This window comes from Eschrichtius robustus, chromosome 5, assembly GCF_028021215.1.
Source record: "Eschrichtius robustus isolate mEscRob2 chromosome 5, mEscRob2.pri, whole genome shotgun sequence".
Lineage (NCBI taxonomy): Eukaryota > Metazoa > Chordata > Mammalia > Artiodactyla > Eschrichtiidae > Eschrichtius > Eschrichtius robustus.
The window spans coordinates 86,155,641-86,180,978 of NC_090828.1; the positions used below are offsets into that span (position 1 = coordinate 86,155,641).

General features: G+C 38.3%; 1 long non-coding RNA gene across 1 annotated transcript in view; it reads right to left on the bottom strand.

Moving 5' to 3' along the window:
• Window positions 1–8,262: 8,262 nt before the first annotated feature.
• LOC137764935 (uncharacterized) overlaps window positions 8,263–25,338 on the bottom strand; it is a 41,171-nt gene continuing 24,095 nt past the window's right edge. Inside the window, exons 3-5 of the long non-coding RNA XR_011074085.1 lie at window positions 10,473–10,566; window positions 9,476–9,613; window positions 8,263–8,425 (exon numbers count right to left, since the gene is read on the bottom strand). This is a non-coding gene — a long non-coding RNA (uncharacterized lncRNA). The remainder of the gene's footprint in view (window positions 8,426–9,475; window positions 9,614–10,472; window positions 10,567–25,338) is intronic.

Sequence of the window (25,338 nt, forward strand, 5' to 3'; positions counted from 1 at the left end):
TCAATATTAGCAAATCAATCAAAGTGATACACCATATTAACAAAATGAAGGATAAAAATTATATGACCATCTCAATAGATGCAGAAAAAAGCATTCAGCAATATTCAACATCCATTTATGATAAAAAAAAAAACTCTCAATAAAGTAGGTATAAAGGGAATATACCTCAACATAATAAAGGTCATATATGACAGGCCCACAGCTAACACCATACTCAATGGTGAAAAGCTGAAAGCCTACCCTCTAAGATCAGGAACAAGACGAAGATGCCCACTCTTGCCACTTTTATTCAACATAGTATCGGAAGTCCTAGCCAGAGCAATTTGGCAAGAAAAAGAAATTAAAGATGTCCAAACTGGAAAGGAGGAAGTAAAACTGTCACTATTTGCACACGCCATAATTTTATAGATAGAAAACCCTAAAGATTTCACCAAAAAAGTGTTAGAGCAAATAAAACAAACTCAGCAAAGTTTTAGGGCACAAAATCAACATACAAAAATCTGTTGCATTTCTGTACACTAACAAGAAACTATTGGAACAAGAGCTTAAGAAAACAATTCCATTTACAACTGCACCAAAAAGAATAAAATACCTAGGAACAAATTTAACCAAGGAGGTGAAAAACTTATGCAGTAAAAACTACAAGAAATTGATGAAAGAAACTGAAAAACACACAAATACATGAAAAGATATTTTATGCTCACGGATTAGAAGAATTAATACTGTTAAAATGTCAATATTACCCTGTCATAATTCCAATGGCAATTTTCACAGAAATGGAACAAACAATCCTAAAATTTCTATGAAACCGCAAAAGACCCTGAATAGCCAAAGTAATCTCGACAAAGAATAAAGCTGGAGGCATCATGGTCCCTGATTTTGAACTATATTACAAAGCTACAGTAATCAAAACAGTATGGTGTTGGCATAAAAACATACACATAGATAAATGGAACAGAATAGAGAGCACAGAAATAAATCCAAACATATATAGTCAATGAATTTTTGACAAAGGGGGCAGGAATATACAATGGGGAAAGGACAGTCCTTTAATAAATGGTGTTGGGAAAACTGGATAGCCACATGCAAAAGAATAAAACTAAACTACTGTTTTACATCATACACAAAAATTAACTCTAAATGAAGACTTGAATGCAAAAACTGAAACCACAAAGTCTCTAGAAGAAAAAAAAGATGGTAGGCTCTTTGACATAGGTCCTAGCAGTGTTTTTTGGATATGACTCCAAAAGCAAAGGCACAAAAGCAAAAATGAACAAGTGGGACATATCAAACTAAAAAGATTTTGCACAGCAAAGAAAATTATCAACAAAACGAAAAGGCAACCTACTGAAATGAGAGAAAATATTTGCAAATCATACCTGATAAAGGGTTAATATCAAAATGTATAAAGGACTCATACAACTCAATAGCAAAAAAAAAAATCCAATTAAAAAACGGTCAGAAAATCTGAATAGAAATTTTCCCAAAGAAGACATTCAGATGGCCAACAGACACATGAAAATATGTTTAACATGGCTAATCATCAAGGAAATGCAAATTAAAACCACAATGAGATATCACCTCACACCTATTAGAATGACTATTCTCAAAAAGAAAAGAAATAACACATGTTGGCAAGGATGTGGAGAAAAGGGGACCCTTGTGCACTGTTGTGGGAAAATAAATTGGTACAGCCATGATGAAAACAGTATGAGCATTCCTCAAAAAATTAAAAATAGAATTATGACACAATACAACAATTCCCCTTCTGGGTATTTATCCAAAGAATACAAAAACACTAATTGGAAAAGATATAAGCACCCCTATAGTCACTGCATCATTACTTAAAGTAGAAAAGGTATATTCACTCACTGCAGCTTTATTTACAATAGCCAAGATATGGAAACAACCTAAGAATCCTTCAAAGGATGAATGAATGGATAAAGAAGATGTGGGATACACACACACAGACACAGACACAGACACAGACACAGACACACACACACACACTGGAATACTACTCTGCCATAAAAAAAGAATGAAATCTTGCCATTGCAATAATGTGAATGGACCTTGAGGGCATTATACTAAGTGAAATAAGTCAACAGAGAAAGACAAATACTGTATGATCTCACTTTCATGTGGAATATAAAATACAAAACAAATGAACAAACAAAACAAAACCCGAAGATATGGAAAACAGTAGAGACTACCAGGTGGGAGGGTTGTTGGAGGTGGGAAAACTGGGTGAAGGAAGTTGGGAGATACAGACTTCCAGTTGCGAAATGAATAAGTCATGGAGATGTGGTGTGTACCATGGTGACTAGAGTCAATGGTATTGTACTGCATATTCAAAGGTTCCTGAGAGAGTAGATCTTGAAAATTCTCATCAAAAAAAAAACTTTTTGTAACTTTATATGGTGACTGATAGTGACTAGATTTTTTGTGGTGATCATTTCCCTGAAATGATCTAATGAAATGAAACCAATAGAATGTTGTAAGTAAATTAAACCTCAATTAAAAGAAAAAAGGGGAGTTCCCTGGTGATTCAGTGGTTAGGACTCGGCGCTTTCACTGCCGAGGGCCCAGGTTCAATCCCTGGTCAGGGAACTAAGATCCCACAAGCCACATGGCGTGGCCAAAAAAAAAAAAAAAAAAAGGGGCTTTGAAGTCAGATAGATCAGAACACAATGCTTATTCTACCACTTACTAGCTTCTTTGTGGTCTTGAAAGAAATCCCTTAATTTTTTTCCCCACCTCAGTTTCTTCATTTGTAAAACAGAAATACTGATTCTTTCTCGGTAACATGCTGAGGACTAAATGAAACAGTAGTCAAGAACCCCTTAGCATATACCCGCACATGTAGTGGGTGGTTCATAAAAAGTGGTTTTTATTGTAAAGGAGAGTTCTGGTGAGTTAAATGTGCATGTGTGCCTGGTAACCGATAGGACAGTTTTTGAGGTAGGTACAGTGGCAGAACTCTCTTCCTCTGAAAATAAGAAAAGGAAGCCTTGATGTAACCTAAGGAAGCAAAATATCTGAACCTAGAGCAAGGAGAGAACTGTGGTGGCCGGGAGGAAAGGAGCATCAGAGATGTCTTAGCTAGAGTTCTTCTGAAAGCAGACCTTGAGACAAGGAATGGATGCATATTGGTTATCCCTAGAAATGACGAGGAAATGGAGAGGATGAAGCAGGGTTGAGGGAAAAGCCAAATAATGTGCCATGAGGGGATATAAGATCCCTGCTATTGAAGATGGAACCTCTGAGAAGCATGCTGAGTGCCTCTCAGAATTGCCTGTCTAAAAGATAGGAAGCTGGAACTTTTTTCCGCAGATTTCTGCCTCCCATCGGCTGCGAGCTGCCCTTGAGGGTGTTAACTCCCCCACGTTTCCATGCTAAGCCTGAGGAAGCATCCAGCACGCTTGTGCAGTTCTGGAGAAGGCTCTGAGGCAGAAACTGGGAAGACTCAAAAAATGTTCTGGAGGCCTGGGCTTGTGAGGAGCTGTCCACTGAAGCTATAATTGAAATTAGAAGGGGCCTTAGGAGGATAGGAAACAGGGCTCCAAACTTTTCTGCTACAAATAGTCCTTCTGACAGACCATAAAAAGTATCAAGACAGTGAGAAATTGTTATGGACTGAATGTTTGTGTCCCCCCAAAATTCGTATGCTGAAATCCTAACCCCCGATGTGAGGATATTAGGAGGTAGAACTTTTGGGAGGTGATTGTATCCTGAGGGTGGCATCCTCATGAATGGGATTATTAGTGCCTTTATTAGGGACTAAAGAGACCAGAATTCTCCACCTTCTAAAATGCAAAGACACAGGAAGAAGATGGCCCCTTGCCAGCCTGCAAGAGGGCTGCCACCAAAACCTGGCAATGCTGGCGCTCTGATCTCAGACCCCCAGCCTCCAGAACTGTGAGAAATAAATGTCTGTTGTTTACAAACCACACAGTCTACGGAAGTTTGTCACAGCAGCCTGAACTATGACAGAAATGATACCAGCAAAAATAAATGCTGGCCCCAAAGATAAATCAGATATCTCATTTTCCGGAAGTTTTAGCTTAGTTTTTTAAATTTATTATTAATTTTTATCGGAATATAGCTACTTTACAATGTTGTGTTAGTTTCTTGCTGTACAGCAGAGTGAATCAGTTATACATATACATATATCCATGCTTTTTTAGATTTCCTTCCCGTTTAGGTCACCACAGAGCACTGAGTCAAGTTCCCGCCTGGCTATTTTCATGGCAACTAGGTCACGGTGAACAAAGTTAAATGAAATAATATAAAAGAGCATTGACTCTTTCCCTTCCCAGAAGATCCTACCAGGATCAGAATTACAAGAGTTTCAAACTTGGTCATACGTACATATTTACATACATACGTGTCACCCGGAAATAAAAATAGAGGATAATAAAATAAAGCCTAACCTTTTTTTTTTTCCTTTGTCCTTGGTCTAGTTTCACTTGCTCGTAGGCGGCTGTGCGCAGAGACCTCGCGCCCAGCCCTTCAGACCAGAGTTCCTAGAGTAAAATGGCCGCACTGGACGCCTCAGCTCAAGACCGCGCGCAGGCGCGGAGCCCGACAGTCACTTCAAGATGGCGGCAGAGGGCCGTGTGCAGAGACGCTGCGCCCGGCACTGCCGTCTGGAGCGTGAGCAGCACAGCTGCGCGCCCCGGGAGAACTCAACCCCCTCCCCTCCCACTGACGGGAACCCTGTAAAGCAGCCCCACCCACTACCTGATAGGGAAAGCGTGTGCTCTAGAGCGGGAGCGCACGCCTCTCCATTCTCTGATCCAAGAATAAAGCTTTCCTTTGCTTCTGAGCCAAACTTAGTCTCATTCTATTGGCTCGTTTGACACCAGGCAGAAGGATCTAGATGGGCACCAACTTGGGAGGGTCGGTAACATAAGTACGTGTATATGCAGTCACAATCCTACCACAAAAGAAAAGATGTGGCTTCGCAAAAATACTATGTCCCCACTGCATCATTCAGTTCTCTGTAGAGCTGATCAATGTAGGTAAGCCAGACTCCTCAGCCACCTTCTCTGAAAACCCCCATGATATTAGTCAGGCAGAAATGACTATATGCTTGAAATGACAAGTCACAGCTTGCCCTAGGAAAATGACAGGGGATATTAAACTCAGCATTGATGAGTTTAAAAGTCCTTTGGTTTCTAGTTAAAGGGGCAAGTTTGTTGGCCTATTCTGATAGTGAAAGGTAAAATGATTTATAAATGACATTTTATATTTTATAAATAATTAAATTGTCCATTCAATGCATGGTTGCAATGTCTGTCTAATCAGAGTGCCACCTAGGGTTGCCAGATAAAATGCAAATAGTGATGGGACCTATTTATACTGAAAAATTATTCATTGTTCATCAGAAATTCAAATTTAACTAGGAATTCTTTAATTTTATTTGCTAAACCTGGTAACTCTATTGCCACCTTCAAACAAGTACAAGGAAAGAGCTGCTCCTTTAAACAAGGCAGTAAATGTTCTGGGACGTTATGCTAAAGGTTCTAGGACTTTTCAGCGGCAGCATTTTCTTTTTTGCTTTTTTTTTTTTAACAACTTTATTGGAGTATAATTGCTTTACAATGGTGTGTTAGTTTCTGCTTTTTAACAAAGTGAATCAGCTATACATATACACATATCCCTATATCTCCTCCCTCTTGCATCTCCCTCCCACCCTCCCTATCCCACCCCTCTAGGTGGTCACAAAGCACTGAGCTGCTCTCCCTGTGCTATGCGGCTGCTTCCCACTAGCTAGCTATTTTACGTCTGGTAGTATATATAGGTCCATGACACTCTCTGGCTTCGTCCCAGTTTACCCTTCCCCCTCCCTGTGTCCTCATGTACATTCTCTACGTCAGTGGCATTTTGATAAATTGACATGTGTATTAACTCAAACAATTTACATATTGTTTCCTTGGGTACATTTCCAAAAACTTTTCAAAGCATTTCAATAATTTATTTTGTCAGAACATGGCAATTTGTATATTGAAAAAAACACCATGTTGGTGTTAGGAAAACTCATTTCAAATAGTTCCAAATGAGCTCTCAAAGACTCCTATTTACTTGTTAAGAGTCAAATATGCATACTCTAAAATGTTTTCTTTGGATTCACCTAAATATTCTCTCATAAATAAAATTTAAATCAACTTGTAATTCAGCAGTTCTGCGGAATTCTTTGATGAAGAGAAACACCCAAGAACCACATGCAGAGTCACTTCATTTTAGTTGCAAGATTCTTGTTCCAGCTCACCTTCCAAAACAATTTCAGTCAAGTAGAAATGTTCTGACAATCCCCGTTTAGAATGGCAAATAATCCCTGCCTTTTCATTCATTCACTCATTACCTCTCTAAAAAGAAAATGTGCAGTTACCAGAATTTTATACAATTAGTGCTCCAAGAGTGTTTTAAATGCAAACCTATATGAGGAAAGTAAAAACAAATCAAAGTTAATTGTGACTGGCTGGAACAAAATACTTACATCAATATAGGGATGGCTCATCTGCTCATCATTTACCCATTACCTGGGAGATGAACACCTCCTGCTGTGCCGGATTTTTGATACAAATTTACCATTGCCTGCCTTCTCCAGACACATGCTAAGGAAACGCAGCCCTTCTCTGACTCCCTCTCTCATTATCCTTTTTGTACTTAATAACCTATGCACTTATTCACTTTTTATTTTTGTCTTGCTATGTGTTCTTCTTTGCAAGGGGAGCCATGCACACAGGAAAACTAAAGAGTTGAAAAACTTTACAAAAAAGCTCAGGGTCTTCCTTGCAAAGCAGACAGGAGACCCCACATCTGCCTCTGAATTACTGACTTCTTTCAACCTGTCTCCACATTGACTATTGTGATTTTCATAAACTCCAAAAAGTATAATGTGACTCCTTTTGTAAGGCATCTCTTGGGGAAAAAAAAAAAAAAATGTGTTGCTGTTAAGGTATTGGACTAAGTGAAGAGAAATGAAGCCCTCTTATTTGAAAGTAGTGAACGTCTTTAATGGAAGGGCAGCCTTAAAACTCAACGTACAGTGTCCAGAACAGCAGTTGGCTGCTGGAAACTCTGGCTTTTGAAGGACATGCATGTTCCTAGCTCTCATCAATAAAGGCTAATGTTTTAGAATAAAGACAAACTCATTTCTAACCCTCTGCTGCCTTTCTGCAAATGCCCTTCACCATAGCCGAGTATCCAAAAAATGGAATATAAAATGTATCTGCCATTGAAAGTTAATATGTATCTGAATTAAATACACACACCAAATTTAAATGTCTGGATAGGATGCTTATGTTGATAGATTAACTTTTTTCTTCAGACAATTATCCAAATGAAAATCTTACAACTATATGTTATTATTTTTTATTATTAATGATTTCCAGTGGGTGAGGGGAGACAAAAAAGCTTTTGAAGTAACTAATTTTTAAAATTCTATTTGACAATTAAATGGATCACCATATATGTACAGGCAATTATTATTATTTTTTTAGCTTTCTAGCTATTTTTGTTTACTTGTTTATATGGATTACCTAATAGAAAAGTATAGAGATGACCACATGTGGATAGCAAATCATGGACTGAAACTACATTATTTTTTAGCCAAATACACCCAAATAGGCTAAATATGTGAAGGTTAGAAATACAGTTCCTACTTTAAAATTGGAGTATAAATAAAAATGGAAAAACCTAGGAGCACACTGATACAGCAGGGGGAAAATAGCGCAAAGGATGACTAGAGGAAAATTGTGATGGTGTACAAAAGGGAAAAAAATAAGATACAACTGATAGCCAGCTTTAGCCTTTCAAATGACTGTTGGCGCGTGTTCCACCTACCACTTCCTCAATGCATCCTTTTATTATTTTTTTAGGAAAGAACATTCATGACCAATAACAATGTTATAACGATAGTAAGTGTAGGATTTAAGATATGTTTTTTAAAAAGCACCTTTAACCAACATTAAAAAGTCACCAAGGGGGTGGAGTGGGTAGTTACCTAGCTCTACGTTTTATTTAGTGACGGTTCCACTTTTTCACTCACTGCCTGCAAATCAGCATTTTTAGTGGACAAAGGGCTCAGCAGCGGCCTTATGATTGCTTCTTTTCAAATGGTAATGGCTATCCTAACTCCTCTGCCAGGTTTTTCTTACCAGAGCACAAATTGCAGTTTACAAGGCTCTGAAGGGAAAAAAATCTTAGCTGAATATCTTTTTTTTTTTTTTTTATTCGACAAACTGACATGTAAATTACCCTTTAAGTGCTCCACTCTAGGGCTCTGATCATCTCCTAATTGTCACAGTCAATTGTAGCCAACAGTCTCTTCAATCCCAAGCGCTTTGACAACAAGCACAAGGATCAAAGCAGAATCAGCTCCCTTCAATATCCTTCTGTTTAGGGTGCTACAAAATGCCTGAAAAAGAAAGGTGTAAGGGCATTGCTGTGGAGGAAACTGAGAGTAGCAAGTATTAACAATAGTCATTTTCTCCATCTCTACAATTATGCTGTAAAAGCTGCCGTGATCCTTAATCACGTGTGTAGAACAAATATGTAAACCTCCCGGGCAATTAATATGCTGCTCTTAAGATGATACTAATATTCGAGCTTTACAAACAACACCGTCTCTGTGGCTTAGAAAAGCTATGACACAGATATGGGAGAGCAATCGTTTCACAGCAGCTGCAGCACAAAAAACTATTATCAAACATATTCTATATTTGAGCATAAATTCCAAAGCATAGTTCTTATAACTCAGTTTGGTGTCAGGATTCACAGCTCCCCCAAACTAAATAGCCCATTGAAAATTCTAGAGTTTCTTTTGATTAACCTAGAAATATCCAATTGAAAATGTGCCCCCAAATAAATAAACAATGTGACATAAAAACTAATTTCAGAAGAATACTGTTTCCCTTAGTAGGGGTAAATCTGTCTTATTGCTTTACTGGGAACAAACTAATTAAAAGTCATTACATGATCTACAAACATGAGTTCTAAATAAGATGTACTTACCAGGATCATCACTTAACAAAACACGACAATTCTTTCTAACTAGTTATCATTCATCACTAACTTTCTTAAAAGATTATTAATGCTTTTCTCAAAAGATAAAAAATTCATCCTATCAACTATAACAATATAAATAATTTCATGGAAAGAGAAACTCTAATAATAAAATAATAAATCTGTATAAAATAACCACTTTAAAAATAACCTGAAGGTTGTCAGGAAAAAACGACAAATGGAAAGAAATCAAAGGTGCATGTGTAGAGGGAGTCCTCTACAGCTTGTCTCATTGTACCCAGGCATTACACACATACAGCATGTAAGGTCACACAGTGATTGACAGTCTTCCTATGCTCAAGAAAAGAAATGAAGAAAAGACTCAGCAAGTACCCCAGGTTTTCGCACAGCCACTTTACTCAAATCCCCCTGTAGGGGTTTCCCATCCTCCCCTCAATTTCACCTTGAATTCTCAGGTTTGATTGAAGAGCTTCACAGAAGGGTCTATTACAGATTGAGGAATGATCCATTTCACATCTGAAGCTCCAAAGAGCTACTTGTGAGGAGTCTTTGAGGGCATTTATCTCACATGTGAAGCTTTCTGCAAAATCAATATGGGTATTTTTCAGTTTGACAAGTAAACATGAAATATCACATAATAATAGAAAAACAGAGTTGTACATTTAAACACACCCAATACAGTTATCTATGAGAAAGCTTATAGTTATTACTCATGTATATCCTTGAGTATGCCTAATCTAAATTCATCCTGAGAGCTGGGCTAAAGTGCACAGGAAGAGAAACTGACTGGTCACCATATTTCTGGCTCCTCTGTCTTAATTCATCCAGGTTTTGCAGTGAGGGAAGAGAATGAGCAGGAATCATGACCTTTGTGTCCAATCTGAGAGCGATATGAGAAGAGGGAAGAAAATAACCAGACGTAAGAAAGAGGAAGGAAGCAGAACAAAGGAGAACTTCGTAAAGGACTTCAAATTTAACTAATTGGCCATAACTAGGCAAAATGGTCACCCAAAGTACAGCAACCAAGTCTCAAATCCCCACCACCACTGCAGCAGCAATAGCAGGGTAACTGACATATCTGTGTTTGGGTCTGGCAATCTTTGGGTGAATCCCAGATCTTTTACCACCTGCATAAGCTTGAGGAACATGATTTAACTTCTCTAAATCTCTGGGGGTTTTTTAATCTCAAAATGGGATTAGTCAGAAGATTTACCTTATAAGGTTTTGTAAAGGTTAAACAAGATGATACATACAGCACCTGGCACATGGAAAACATTCAAATGGTGGTAAATATTGATGAAATTATTATTGTTTCCTTAAACCTATCCACAAGGCCCCTAGAGCTCTAATCTGGTGCCATTTCTACTTATCCCTGGACACTTTCCATATTGGTTAATGTCCCCAAGTTGTAGATGACAGTCTGGTCAGAGTGCACTCACCGTATTAACTCTGGTGTAGGTCCTAGCAGAGGAGTGCAGCCACCCATATTCTTTTGTCTTAAAAATGGTCTTCCTCCAACCAGAAAGGGTGTCCCTATCAACAAAGAGAGAGAGAATCAGATGGGGCTTCAAGAAAGGAAAAGAGGGGCTTCCCTGGTGGCGCAGTGGTTAGGAATCTGCCTGCCAATGCAGGGGACACGGGTTCGAGCCCTGGTCTGGGAAGATCCCACATGCCGCGGAGCAACTGGGCCCGTGAGCCACAAGTACTGAGCCTGCGCGTCTGGAGCCTGTGCTCCGCAACGGGAGAAGCCGCAACAGTGAGAGGCCCGCGCACTGCGATGAGGAGTAGCCCCCGCTCGCCGCAACTGGAGAAAGCCCTCGCACAGAAATGAAGACCCAACACAGCCAAAAATTAATTAATTAATTAATTAATTTTTTAAAAAAAGAAAGAAAAAGAACCCAGGCTTAGAGACCAAATCAGCTCATCAGTACAAGCAATGAATGAGGTAAGAGATGTAGCATATGGGTTTTTTTTTCGTATGCCAATGTTATAATTAATACTAGAGTTACCGCTATATACTCCACCACTGGAAAGATCTTTAAAAACTCTCAGAAGCATATTGCCACCCAGATTCAGTTAAATAGCTCACCAAAACTGCATATTCCTCTCATTCTATTTTCTTGTAGCCCATCACTACCTAAGTAGTACTAATACCATCTGTACTTGATTATCTGTGCTTGGATCAACTAATTTGTAGATTGCTTGAAACACACTTTTAATTTTAGGTTAACTCTCCCTACCACTCAGAATTAGCCAAGAGTAGGCAAAATATGTGAGTTGAGAGATGTAAAAGTTCATGTTAATATCAAAATAAGAAAAGCATTGTTAAAAAATTCAAAGTTTAAAAACTTACCCTATATTTCAAAGTCAAATAACTAAATATAAGTGATTTTGTATTTAATTAATTCAAAGAACTTACACGCAATACTGTTCATTTTTTAGGTTTCCTACTGTTCTCCTCCATTATTAAAATTAAGCCAGAGCTTTTATTCCAAAACCAAATTAAAATATTTTATTAAATGCTGATATAGAATTACAAGAACAAGTTGAGATAATTTCCTACTTTAAAGGATCGTTTCCTTAAAATTTTTAATTTATTTGTTTTGGACTCAAAATACATTTTTAGCAAGGGAACAAGTTTATAAATGATAATTAAATTCCCAGATTGACTCATAAAAACTTGTTCAATGTAAAACATACCTGAAACACTCTAGAACCAAGTCTTAAGTGACTCTAGGTCATGAGGTCTATAAATTTAACCTTGTGGAGGCTAAAGGAGTATCATCAAACACAGTTTCCAAATTTTGGAACATTATCAGGCAAGAGATCTGATAGAAGGATGGAACATCCATGAGTCTGAGTGATCACTATTCTCATGATCACCGTCATATCAACACCATCATCATCATTATTATCTTGCCATATTTCACCCATCATGTTAGTACATGGTAGCTATGAAGGCAGTGATGGTAGATAGCCAATGAGATGACTTGATCTCATCATCTTGACTTTTTAAGTAAGTGGAGCAGATCTGTACCAGGGTGTCAGGACCTCACTCGTTCTTTCTTTCACCTAAACCTCTTCCATGATGTTCATTTCCCAGCCAGGACCCTGAGCATTATTTAAACACTTTCAATTAAGTAAATGAAGGCTCTGAGATAGCAGTACCCACTAAGAACACTCATGCCTGCCTCTTGTCCATACTTTCAAGTAAGCACACAGTACCCTACAGTTTGCAATTCACCTAAATGACCTAATCACAAAACATATACATACCCAACTTCAAAACTGAACTGATGGGGGTTGGGGAGGAGGAAATGGGGAGTAATTATTTAATGGGTCTAGAGTTTTGGTTTTGCAAGATGAAAAAGTTCTGGAACTCTGTTGCACAACAGTGTGAATGTGCTTAACACTACAGAACTGTACACTCAAAATGGTTAAGATGGCAAATTTTATCTTCTGTTTTTTAACCACAACTCAAAAGTTTTTAAATAAAAAAATAATGCAGAGAAATTACTTGTAAAAACTAGTGCATTAATTCAATAATCAATAAATAAATATGGAACATCTTTTAAAAACTGAATTAAGGGTATCCTGATTTTTAAGTGCCAGGCGGCCAAAATCCTAGGTTTCAGTTCTAATTTCTTTTCTATGAAAATACTGCCTGCAAAATTATCTATAAACTTTCAAATCCAAATGGACCAGCATATGACTTGACATAGGAGAAACTGCACATAAAAATGAAGGTCAAAATTAAATAAATCAATGAAACTCGGATTATAGAATTTCACTTCTCTTCTGAAAGATTCAAACAGTGATACACAAGAAAACCACCACTCCCAGGTGCTCTGTTCTGAGGCTGTAACTACCACACATTGTTACCACTTAGAATCTCAAAATTTCTCTGAATTTTCAGTGGACCAAGCAAAAGTTAAAGCTCATGGAGACAAAAATACTTGAACCCAAACCAGACTAGTTTTCAGTGGTTTCTCTGTTTTTGTAACAGTAGTTCCACAGTCTCTTAACATTCACTTTCTTCTGGGTTAATATTTTTACCATTTTTAAAGTTATGTTACAAAATAAAGAGTTTTCAGGATTCAGGGTCATAATGCTTTCTTAAAACAAGCTGAGCTAATTTACATTTATCCCACACAAAGGTAGGAGATGAAAGATTCAAAAGAAGTAGAAAAAAATGGGATTATAGAGTAGTGGGGGAAGTTCATGGAAACTACTGTCTTTACTTTATAATCCCAACTTATACACACAGAATGAAATCAACCAAAAGCAAAAGTAGATGGCGACCTTTTTAAAGTGAGATCCCAGAGACAAAAGCTAATGGACATGGTACACTGATTCAAACATTTATTAGAATTTTTTTCTCTGCATTATGTACTCTGCTCCAATCATTGGATCACCTAATGGTTTGTTTTTAACATTTATTCTTGTAGTGTGTATAGTTTGTTAGATTAGGGGTAGCAAAACCTTGAAGTCCAGTGTGAATTTGAGGTTTGTAATAGTACTTATAGTTTTAATAATAATAGTTACCCATGAGTAACATATCTTGGCGCTTATATTATCTCTTTAGAACAACCATATGAGGTATCAAATATTCTTCTGAGATATGAGGAAACTGAGGCTTTGAGAGATTAAGTAACTTGGTCAAAACCACACACTAAAGAATTCTGTGCTCTTAACCACAAAGCTCCCCTGCACCTTGAATTGTTAAGAGTGTAGCTTCATTTCAGTGTAGATTATTTTCTACATTATCTATTCTGAACTCTTATTTATCTTCTTGATAAATGAGTTCCCTCTTGCTTTGGAGATCTCCTATTGCCCGTTAGTTCCTGAATAGAAACCATATCTTGGACACAGACACTTGTTTTGATTGACTCCATGACTGAACCAAATGTGGTCGTTGGCCAACATGGTCATTGACCAGCAACAGTAGCTCCCTTTGTTCCACTGCTACCTCTCCGTGTATTCACCAAACGACTGGGTTACACACCATTTCACTACAGAGAGCAGCATCCATAATGGCATGTATTTTGAAATCCACTTGAATTCAGCACTACAATCACTAGCAATTCATGGTATTCCAGAAGACCCTACTACACTTGCAAATATCATAATCAGCACCAGTGAAGAACATAAAGACCAGCACAATGGGCCGTTTTGTTTCCCTGCTTCAGATCTGGATCCCTTTTCCCCAGACATTTCTTTGCCCAGGTGAATATACCCATGCCATTTCTAGGGAGGACAGAATGGGGACACACTCTCACAGGTTACTTAGGGCCAGCCTTAGATTCCAAGAATAATAGTAAAGCCAGAACCGTAAGGACTCTCTAAACCATGCCATAAAATTACATATGATTAAAATGTGGTTCAAAGTAAAATTTATTTGCCCAAAGTCATAAGCTAATGAGTGAAAAAGCAGAGACGTTATATTCCAAGTCCAGTGCACTTTCCACTTATGAGACTGTTTTAAACAAAAGGCTTACTATGTGTCAAATAAGGTACTAGATACTTTACAAACAGTATTTCACATAATCTTCACAACCTTCAGACAAAATAAATATTATTACTCTTCTTACAAATGAAAAAGATTATATAATTTAGCTAAATTCACATTTCTAGAAAGTAGCAGCTGTAGGCATCAGCTGTTAACACCTTACTTTTAATATAATGGTCAAATTCCTTAAAAAAAAATTCCAGAAGGGATTATGACACTAGACAGTGATGGACTGATGTTGAGATCAGAGGAGGAAAAGGTATGAAATTAAGGCCTGGGGAATTTTTTAAAAAACTGAAAGGTGTTACATGAACTCACTGGTCTTTATTTCTTTATACCCTGTTTTTTATTTTTCTTAAAAGAACTTAAGTTGGTTTATTAAAAAAAGCAAACAAACAAAATACAAAGAGACAAAAATGCATTCAATACAATAAGATAAACTAAATTTAAAATAGGTGAATAAAATGAGTCTAAGGAAAAACACAGTGAAAATAAGAAAGACAAAATTCTTGCAAGGAAGTCTTACATAGTTGCCGGGGGGTAGGCTGTAAATTTGAACCTGAGCTTTCAGGCAGGCTACATAAAGAGGGAAGCATGACCCATTACATGAATTGCAGTCTCCCTAAAACAAAGAAGAAGCCATTTGCTCAGGAGAGACGCAATTATTCCTGGTTATGAGACCATGGAGAAATTTGTCCCTGTGCCCCTCCTCGGGAAGGCTCGGTAGAGACCAGGGAACAGTAACCTCAGCAATGTGCTCCCAGCACGCAGCGCGAGGCACCGCATAGGGCTGTTTATCGGACCTTCCTTAGGGCAGCAGAATTGCACCCAGCAGAATTCAGCCAAGGCCGTTTTGCGGGGACGGCATGCTAGCTGTCTCCGGGAAAGGTCAGAAGGAAGGAGAGGTTGGTACCGAAGCAGAGGCATGCTGAACCATGCAGATGCGGGGCAGAAGTCCCGCACAGACACAGCCCTAGGGCTAACGCCCTCTGTACCTTTGCTGTAAGGCCCAGCCCATCGCCACCTGGGAGGCATTTAGCCCCCTTCCACTTACCTCGTCCAATCTGAAAAGGATTCACGCTCCCTAACCTCTTCTGATGCAGAGGAACAGATCAAAACTTGGTGGCCTCTGCACCAGACCCAGGTCTCAAGATGCGCTGAGGGGAACGAGTGAAGCGGGCAGAGCGGACAAAGCCAGGCCAAGAGAGCCATTTTGACGGTGGTGTCCTCACAGGTTGTGCCATGTCATTGGTCAGATAAGAGGCCCACCGTTCCTGAGCTTTGCAGAGGGCGCCAGGTGCCATTGGCAAACCTCTGTTAGGAGCCTTTACTCCCATTCATTTATTCACTCATTCACTGAGTCAACAAATGCTTATTATCATTATTATGATCTTGTGCCCAGGAAACACAGGTGGACAAGACATTCGGGGCCCCTTCCTAATGGGGCTTGTGGGTTAGCTTCTACCTAAAGACGCTTTGAGTTGGGCTAACCCAGGGAAGAGCATGGAGCTGGAGAATTAATCACTAAAACTCTACATCCTGCCTTTTTTCATCAAAGGCTGTGGGAGAATTCCTTTGGAAATCTGGAGAGAGCCCTTCCCTGGGGATTAACTAAAGACTGTGGCTTTGCAACTAGTTTCAACAGTCCATGCCTTCAGTTGCCTCATCTATCAAGAATGAAACTAATACTTGCAACAAATACTTCATAACGTTCTGTGAAAGGAAAAAAGAGTAAGGTGCGAAAGCTAAAAACACTGTAGAAATATGACATCCAAAACGTGTGCACATTGATACCATGAAACTTAAAGCTGTTATTACATAAGTACACCTGAGTGTCTGTCACAGCTAGAAGCATGTGTTAAGAATACAAGATACTGAAATAAAAAATGAGTAATTTATTCTAAATACTAGACAACTATATTAATTAATAAAATTTAATGGCCTGCACTGAAGGACTCACTGAATGACAAATATAGCCCTTCTAGGATGTTAAAAACATAATTAAGAGCAGTCTGGAATGGAAGCACCCGGACACTCTTATCTGTTGATGTGCAAACAGTGTGGTTATGTAAGGAATAAAACATACTTTAAAATAGTCATTTCACATTATCAGGCAAAGCTCAGAGCATGCTAAGAAATAACTCTACTCCAGAGAGAGCTGTACATTCACTGACAACTCCTCTAACTGAAACTGGAGTTGTCATCTCCCATCCCCAACGCACAAGCTATGCCAAAGGAGTGTAGTCAACTAGAAAACAATGAGCATTTGTCCTGGCTGTACAGATTAAACCAATTTTAAGCATTTTAACATAAAAGCACACATCACAAGATGCACTGCACAGCATTATTTACACGAGGTCAAATTCTCACCTTCTCCTCACCCAGGTTGGCTATCAAGTAGAATATACTTAAGGATTAGATCCATCGCTTTCAAAGTTATCTGTCTGCATGCCATAAAATATTTCATTGAAAGCAAGGGGCTCATTGGATACTTCACTTTATAAGGAAATATTGCTAGGCATCTATGTAATGTTCTCTTAGCACCCTTTAAAATGTACCTAACCTCATACTTTTTCCCACTCAGTCTCCCAGATTTGAGGCTGCTTAAATGCTCTGCAGACCCCATGTACCATTACTTCTAGAGAGCAATTATATCAAACAGATTAAAGTATACTCACGTTCCACATTAAGTACAATCATTTTGCTGTAAAAATTTTGAAGCAATGTTTATAATTTTGTTTCAAGGAATCTTTATAATTTTGTTTCTCAAGTGATATGCTAAATTTACAACCAACTTTTTTCAACCTATCACCAAGCACATAGAAGAAGGCTTGCAGAGTGAAAATGTTTAACCTAAAAACTGTTTTCAAATATAATGATATTTTTACGATACTCTTTTCGAAGCTGACATAACGCTGCATTTTGCTTGTATTTATTAGTCTGGATTTTGTATTTCTTGTAATTTGCAACCAATATAATTGTGATCAAGCCTTAAATATTTTCCTAGGCCCATGAAACTTGTAAGCTCTGGAGTGCCTTCAGCTCCTAATGAATGAGATGGCCCCGCCCGTATCAGCCCCAGATACCATCTTCACCAGAAACCTAGCACAGAAGTCCCTGGAGCCTGAGCCACCAAACCCCAACCCAAGGGTTGGGCACTGTGCAATGCTGACTGGCCTCCTCTGGTTGGAATCTGGCACTGGCCGGCCCTCTGACAAGTAGTCCACATGTGGTGGAAGGGGTACCTTCTCTGAGCACTCAGGACTCCTCAATGTCTGGTGGCTACACTTGGCTCCTTGCTTGAAGCTTTTTTTTACATCTTTCAAATAAAATCCTCTCTTGAGGTCCAGCTGAACGTTAGAAAGAATAACATATAACTGACCACATTCCCTCTCACCCACAAAAAAAAAAAAAAAAAAAAAAATCACTCAGTGGAAAAACCCTTCAGAAATAGACAAAATGCATACCTCTTAACATCTCCAGAATATTCCACCTCAGGGGCTTCTTGAAGGCAACCACTGCAGCTAATAGCCCTGGCTCTCCACCAGTAGTGAATTGTGCTGGGGTCAGAAGTCTCCTAGCCCACTACTGCCAATATGACAGCCCCATATCCTTTATACTGTACTGCTTTAAAGGAAAAATGTCTGAGGAAAAAATGGAAACTGTGTAGGTAAATATGGCATATTGTTATCATTTTAAAATTCCAGGGAGATTCTTCAATATTTACAATTTTGATTTCCTTGCAGATGTTCTAAAACAATGGCACTGTTAAACCTTAAAATTAATACCTTATTATGTTTTTTATAAGCATCTCCCTAATTCCTTCTTTCTCTTTATTCATTTGATATTAGTTGAGCACCTTCTCTGTGCCAGGCACCGTGCTGAGCCCTGGTGAATACAGCAGAAGGAGTCCCTGGGAATAAAGAAGGTAGCCATTGCAACCCACTGTGGTGTGTTATGTAGGTGCTTCTGCATGGCTAATTTAAACCCGTCTTACTAAAATTCAATCCCATTTCTCCTTGTTCTGCCCACGGAGTAGGTAAACAACAGCCAATCACTATCCTCTCTAACGTAGCCTTCCTGATACTTAAAACGCTCAAGTTTCTTTTTTCTTGTTCAAAATAAACATATTTTTTCCACAAAGAAAAGAAGACTACAGTTGATGTTTGCAACAAGCCAATATAACTCCTTTGCTGTGTCATCACATTGTCATTGATATGAAAATATAGAATATGAGTTTTCAGTCACACTGAAGGGATAAAGGAAAATATAGTCCCATGTGATCAACCAGTTTCTCAGGCATTAATCTATACACTATTCCTGATAATGCCATTCTAAGAAAATGCATTATAGTGGAACAAAAATTTTGCATCATTGCACTAGCTGAGAAAAAAATAACTAATAGGTCTCTATCCCTTATGACTCATATCAGAGAACCCTGCCCCCAAAGAAATAAAGACACATTGTCACTGAACCACATTATTGTCCCTTAAGAAGACTATAAAATGAGTACCTCATTCATTCGTTGACATTGAACTTGTGCCAAAACTATTAAGAGCATGTATTAATAGATATCCCTAACGTGTAGGAATGAATACAGAATAAAACACGAAATTAGTATTCACTATTAATTTGTCTTTTATAAATGATTAAGTAAGGCATATGAAGGAAATAAAAGGGCAATAAATAGCCTTTTATCACAAACTAGGGGATTCCTCTTACTCCGGGCTTGATCACAACCAGTTTAGAAATATGCATAATCGCCTATGGTCAATATCATATAACTGCCAGATCGCACATTCAACAGATAACCACTATTATTATAAAAGCGACTTCCTTGACCTCATGTTTTGGCCTGGCTAGGAATTCCTGGACTTTCCCAGATCAGTTGTCACACAGTACCAATCTTGTGCTGTGCATGTCAATTTGTACCAGTGTAAGTGACCGGTGCCTTACAGAGCTTACTCTAAAACACACTTCTATGCATATGCATAGCACAAGTTCAAGAAATATGATCAGAGTTGTTCTTGCTGTGCTTCTTAAAATCTGAAGTCTATGTGTGTTTTTCTATTATAGCTAAGGTACAGTGTGTGTTATTTGGCAGCTGAATTTGACATGAAAATATAAAAGGTTTGGGCAACCACATATTTGGAAATAGAAATCTTTCCTGAAAACATGGCTTTGGTTTTTAAACACATCTAAATTTCTGGAAACTTCAATTTGTTAAAGACAGCCAAGACTTCAATCATATTTAACATATTCCTGGGGTTTACATATAGTGTTTCAAAGTAATAAACAACATCTTGTTTGGAGTAGCACGAAGAAAATGAGGCAAGCACTTCTTTAGAGTAAAAGCTCTACTTTTAAAAATAGTTTGGAGACTCATTCTTATGTTAGTGAAATCACAAAACACTATTCAGCAAACAAAACATGATGAGCTCAATTCAAGTTGGTAAACATTTTTAGCTGGCTTCATTTGTAGTAAGAATTTTAATGTAACGATAACTTCAAGAATGCATCCCTTATAATGGAAACTTGAGGGCCAAAACTTTTTTTTTAATTGTTAATAAGAACAATGGTGTCAAATTTGCACTGGAAAATCGGAAGAGATGTGATGACAACAGTAAATTGATTGTTTGAACAATTTTAAAAATCACATTACCGTGCACTAAAATGCATCTGCATTTACTCATGAGTACTCTCACTGCAGTGACCAAAAAGCCCCCAGGCCTGATTCAGTAGCAGAAAATAGACTCCTTCCATAAGGTAGGATATATATACCTTACTTCCAGCACATAAAACTTGCAATAAAGCTGTAAATACTTCACATGCTTTTTCCTCATTGGTCTAAGGATAATAGTGATGTCTAAAAACCCTTAAGTCACTTAGTAAGAATAACAAGCACTTTTCAACAAGCAAGACATGACGAGCCAAAATAATACCATCCAAAGAAAGGAAGGCATAAGGAGCTTTCTCTATACTCTTCATAAGAAGTCAGATCAAATTTCACTTAACCACGCCTTCTCCCTACACAGTGAACAGAACATTTGTTATAAGGATAACTACAGATTCACATCCAGATAATCTATGGCAAACCAACTGATAAACATACAAACATCTTGCTCTGTGGTCAATATTCCTTTATTTTGCCTGCATGTTATTCCTAATTTTTTAGATAATAAATATTTTATTTCTTGTGGTTGATAGGTAAACCATGGGAATTCATTTACAAGTTTAAAAGTCGGTGACATGTTATGCCCCTTTCTCACCACCTGTACTCAAAACCACTACTGGAGTGGACCTCAAGAGTACAAAGACCTTAAATCTGAGCTCACCTGGGACAGTGCTGATTTGCAGCTCTTTACCTGGAGTAATTATTAGTAACACAACCTTTCAGTCTCAGAAGTGTCCCAGTTTGGATGATAAACTATATGGCCACCCTTCTTATAAGATAATGGATGCCATCTACTCGATAGGACTTCTGGGTACCAAGCATGTTTGCCTCGAGTATTTCCCCTAACCCAGACAGCACATAGTCGGAATTCTGCCAGCTACACTACAAATTCCTTGAGTCCTGAGATTGGGTTTTTATTTAACTGTGTGCAGCTAGTACGGTGTCAGTACTAGTACAGTACAAATGCTAAATAAATGTTTTTTTGGATGAATGAAGAGTCATTCCTTTAGATAAAACATTGCCTGCTTTGGATATTCTCTTTTAAAATTCCTAGAAGGAGAAGCACCTGTATAAAATTGATAACGACCTTCAAAATCTGACCCCTTATCACCACCTCTACTGCTACTACTCTGGTCCAAGCTACTATCATCTCTTGTGTAGATTAATGCAACCTCCTCCTCTCTGCTCTCTCTGTTTCTATTATTGCTTCCCTGGGGTATATTCTCAACACAGCAGCAAGTGACCTTGTTAAAGCTAAATCAGATGGTGTTACTCCCCATCTGACCCTGAGTAAAAGCTAGTCATTACAATAGCCTACGAGGAGCATTGTCAGATTTAGCAAATAAAAATATAAGGGCCCAGTTAAATGAATAATGTTTAGTGCAAGCATGTTTCATACAATATTTGGGACATACTTGTACTTTTAAAAAGTATTTGTTGTTTAACTGAAATTAAAATTTAATGGAGCATCTATATTTTATCTGGCAAATCTTACAAGGATTTACCTGACTGGGCATATGTGCACACATGCGCGCGTGCACACACACACACACACACACACACCTACCTCAGCCCTCCTCTCCTGTTATCCTTCCTTTCCCTGGACGCCAACCCAATGGCACTGACACTGACACCAGGCATACTTCTGCCCTGGGGCTTTGTGCTGGTTGTCTCCTGTCTAGAAATTTCTTTCCTTGGATACTGCTACCACTCACTACCTCACTTTCTTCAAAACTGTCTGCACCTTCTTAGGGAAGCTTTTCCTAGCCACCCTATCTAAAATCCAATTCCTATCTTCCTTCTGCACTTCGGTTTTTCCATTACTCTTATCATTTCCTAATATATTCTATTTTTTACTCATTTATTTTGTACATAAGCTCCTTGAGAGGAGGAATTCTTGTCTATTTTTCCCTCTGTTGTATCTCTAATTCCTAGAGCGGGCTCTGGCACAGATGAGGCCACATAAAAATTATCAGATTAATGAATGATCATCCATAGCAGTAGTAGTCATATTATTATTGCTATCAATTTAAATTCTATATTGTCTGCAAAAGACTTGAATAGCCATTTCGCCACAGGAGAAATACAAATGGCCAAAAAGCACCTAAAAACATACTCAACATAACTAATATTAGGAGAATACAAAGCGAAACCACGATGAGATTCCACTTCAACCCATTTAGGATAGATACCATCAAAAAAAGAGAAAATAACAAGCGTTGAAGAGGTTGTGGAGAGATTGGAACACTTGTGCACCGCTAGTGGGAATGTAAAATGGTGCAGTCACTATGGAAAACAGCATGTCAGTTCCTCAAAACATTAAAAATAGAACTTCCATGTGATCCAGCAATTTCACTTCTGTGTGTGTATGCCCAAAAGAATTGAAAGCAGGGTCTTGAAGAGATATTTATACACCCAAGTTCACAGCAGCATTAGTCATAATAGCCAAATGGTGGAGGCAACCCAAATGTACAGGGATGAATGAATGATGAACAAAATGTGGTCTATATGTACTTACAATGGAATATTAGTCAGCCTTAAAAACGAAGGAGATTCTGACACATACTATGACATGGATGAACCTTGAAGACAATATTCCAAGTGCAACAGGCCAGTCACAAAAAGACAAACACTGTAAGATCCCACTTATATGAGGTGCCTTGACTAGTCAAATTCACAAAGACAGAAAGTAGAATGGTAGTTCCCAGAGCCAGGGGTAGGGGAGAATGGGAAGTTGTAGCTTAATGGGTATCTAGTTTCAGTTTTGCAAGAAGAAAAGAGATCAGTAGATTTGTTGCACAACAATGTGAATGTATTTAACACTCCTGAACTGTGTACTTAAAAACGGTTAAGATAGTTGATTTTATGTTATGGGTACTTTACCATCAGTAAGTATTTTTAAAAATTGAAATAAGTAAGTAAATAAATAAATAAGTCAATGTAGTCTGAAGAGCAGGACCAGGCAGGTTGTATCATTTTATCATTGAATCTTGACAGCAACACAGGCCATGAGTGATGTTATGCCCATGTCACAGACAGAGCAGCTAAAACCAAAAACCTCAGAATTCAGCAAAGATCATACTCCTGGTACGTGGAGGGCTCGGGAGAGTGATGACTTCAAACCTGTGTTCTGTCCAGGAGCACACTCTGCTTCTCAGGCTAATGTTAATACCTCACTGAAAATCCCTGTGGTTTATTCTAGGGAGTCCAAACAGCAATCGTCATCATCCAATCACTCATATATGGGTTTGTCTTCATTTAACACCCATTGATTCAGAACTAACTAGATGCTGGGTTACAAAGACAAGGTCCCTGCCTCGCATGGTTTACATAGTCCAGCAGAGAGAAACAAGACATGAAAACAAAGGCCCTGGCATGTAACCGGAAGTGTAATAGGTTTACAGCCTTCAGTTGGAGCCCAAAGGCAGAAAGGAGAATGCCCTAGTTAAGAAAAGGACAAAGGCAATCTCTACCTTTTATGCAGTTTTACCAAAGACCAACTCTGAAGGATTCAAAGGAGCCAAAGAAGTGCTCCTGGAATGTCTGCAGTGATGACTGCCCTTCCTTTACCCTTTCATCCTTGCCTCCCAGACTTGGCCATTATGAAAATACCCCCATTTTTAGTAGAGGATGGAAGCATCAAAGAGCCAATATTAAATATGTTTTTAAAAGAAGTTTCTGATCTAAAAGAGGGAAGGGTCTGAGAATCTCCAGCCCTCCACTTAGAGAAAAAGATGGTATGAAGTATTAAGTATTTGACTAAATATCTCACCCCATGGTCTCACAATGGGCAAACATCAGCAGAAAAGAGAAAAGTCAACATTTTAAAACTATTTGCCTGACTGATTCACAGCTTACAGACTCTGACTCTCAAAATCCTTATAAAAAAAGAAAAAAAATGAAGATATTTTACAGTATTTTCCTGAGGAATAAATTTTTATATGTTCCCTATGCAAGCAGAAAGCAATAAGATATAGTAACTTTGGTAATAAACCTCAAGATAAGACTTTGAGAAATTAAAAAGGAAGTATCTATAGAGTCACCTCTAGATATGCCTAGGAGAACTTTGAAAGTATACACACCAAGGAGTGTAAGACCTTGGAAGGATGAGGAAGTCTTTTCAGTTCTTATTTTATATGATTTTATGAATATATGATGTGCTTTTGGCATTTTTCAAATAAAAAAAGAAAGCCAGACAAGGCTAACATTAAATGCTTTCATATATGGATATTTCAGCATAAAAGAAGGAAGTCCATCATCAGTGACTATGTTGATTTACATAACAGACACCTTTATCCATCGTTAACAGGAAGTACTACAGCACAGTGGTTAGAAATGGGAGTTTTTAAGTCAGACAGACTTTGGTTTGAATTTAAGCCTCATTCTCACTAGCTGTGAGGCTGAAAAGTTATGATTTACTCACTCTAAACTTATGTTCCTATCTGTAAAATGGGGATAATTATACCAATCTTTCAGATTTGTTGTTAAGATTTTAGAAGTTAACATATCTGATACATACCAAGGCCTCGGTTAAATACAATTATTAGAAGATTTCAGTTAACAAAAAAGACCAGGTGACTCTACAGTATCAGCACTAAATTAGCTGAATGTGGATATAAAAGATCAGGAACGGGCTTCCCTGGTGGCGCAGTGGTTAAGAATCTGCCTGCCAATGCAGGGAACACAAGTTCCAGTCCTGGTCCGGGAAGATCCCACATGCTGCAGAGCAACTAAGCCCGTGTGCCGCAACTACTGAGCCTGCGCTCTAGAGCCCGTGGGCCACAACTACTGGGGCCGCATGCCACAACTACTGAATCCCGTGCACCTAGAGCCCGTGCTCCGCAACAAGAGAAGCCACTGCAATGAGAAGTCCACGCACAGCAACGAAGAGTAGCCCCCGCTCGCCACAACTAGAGAAAGCCCATGCGCAGCAACGAAGCCCCGGTGCAGCCAAAAATAAAAAAATAAAATAAAGAAATTAAAAAAAAAAAAAAGATCAGGAACAACAAACTGATAATAGACGGTAAGGAAAGCCTGGATTTGATAATAAAGCAGATAAATTACTCAGATACTGATTAGGATAATGACACTAAATGTGTATCCTGTTTCTAAAAGCATCGTG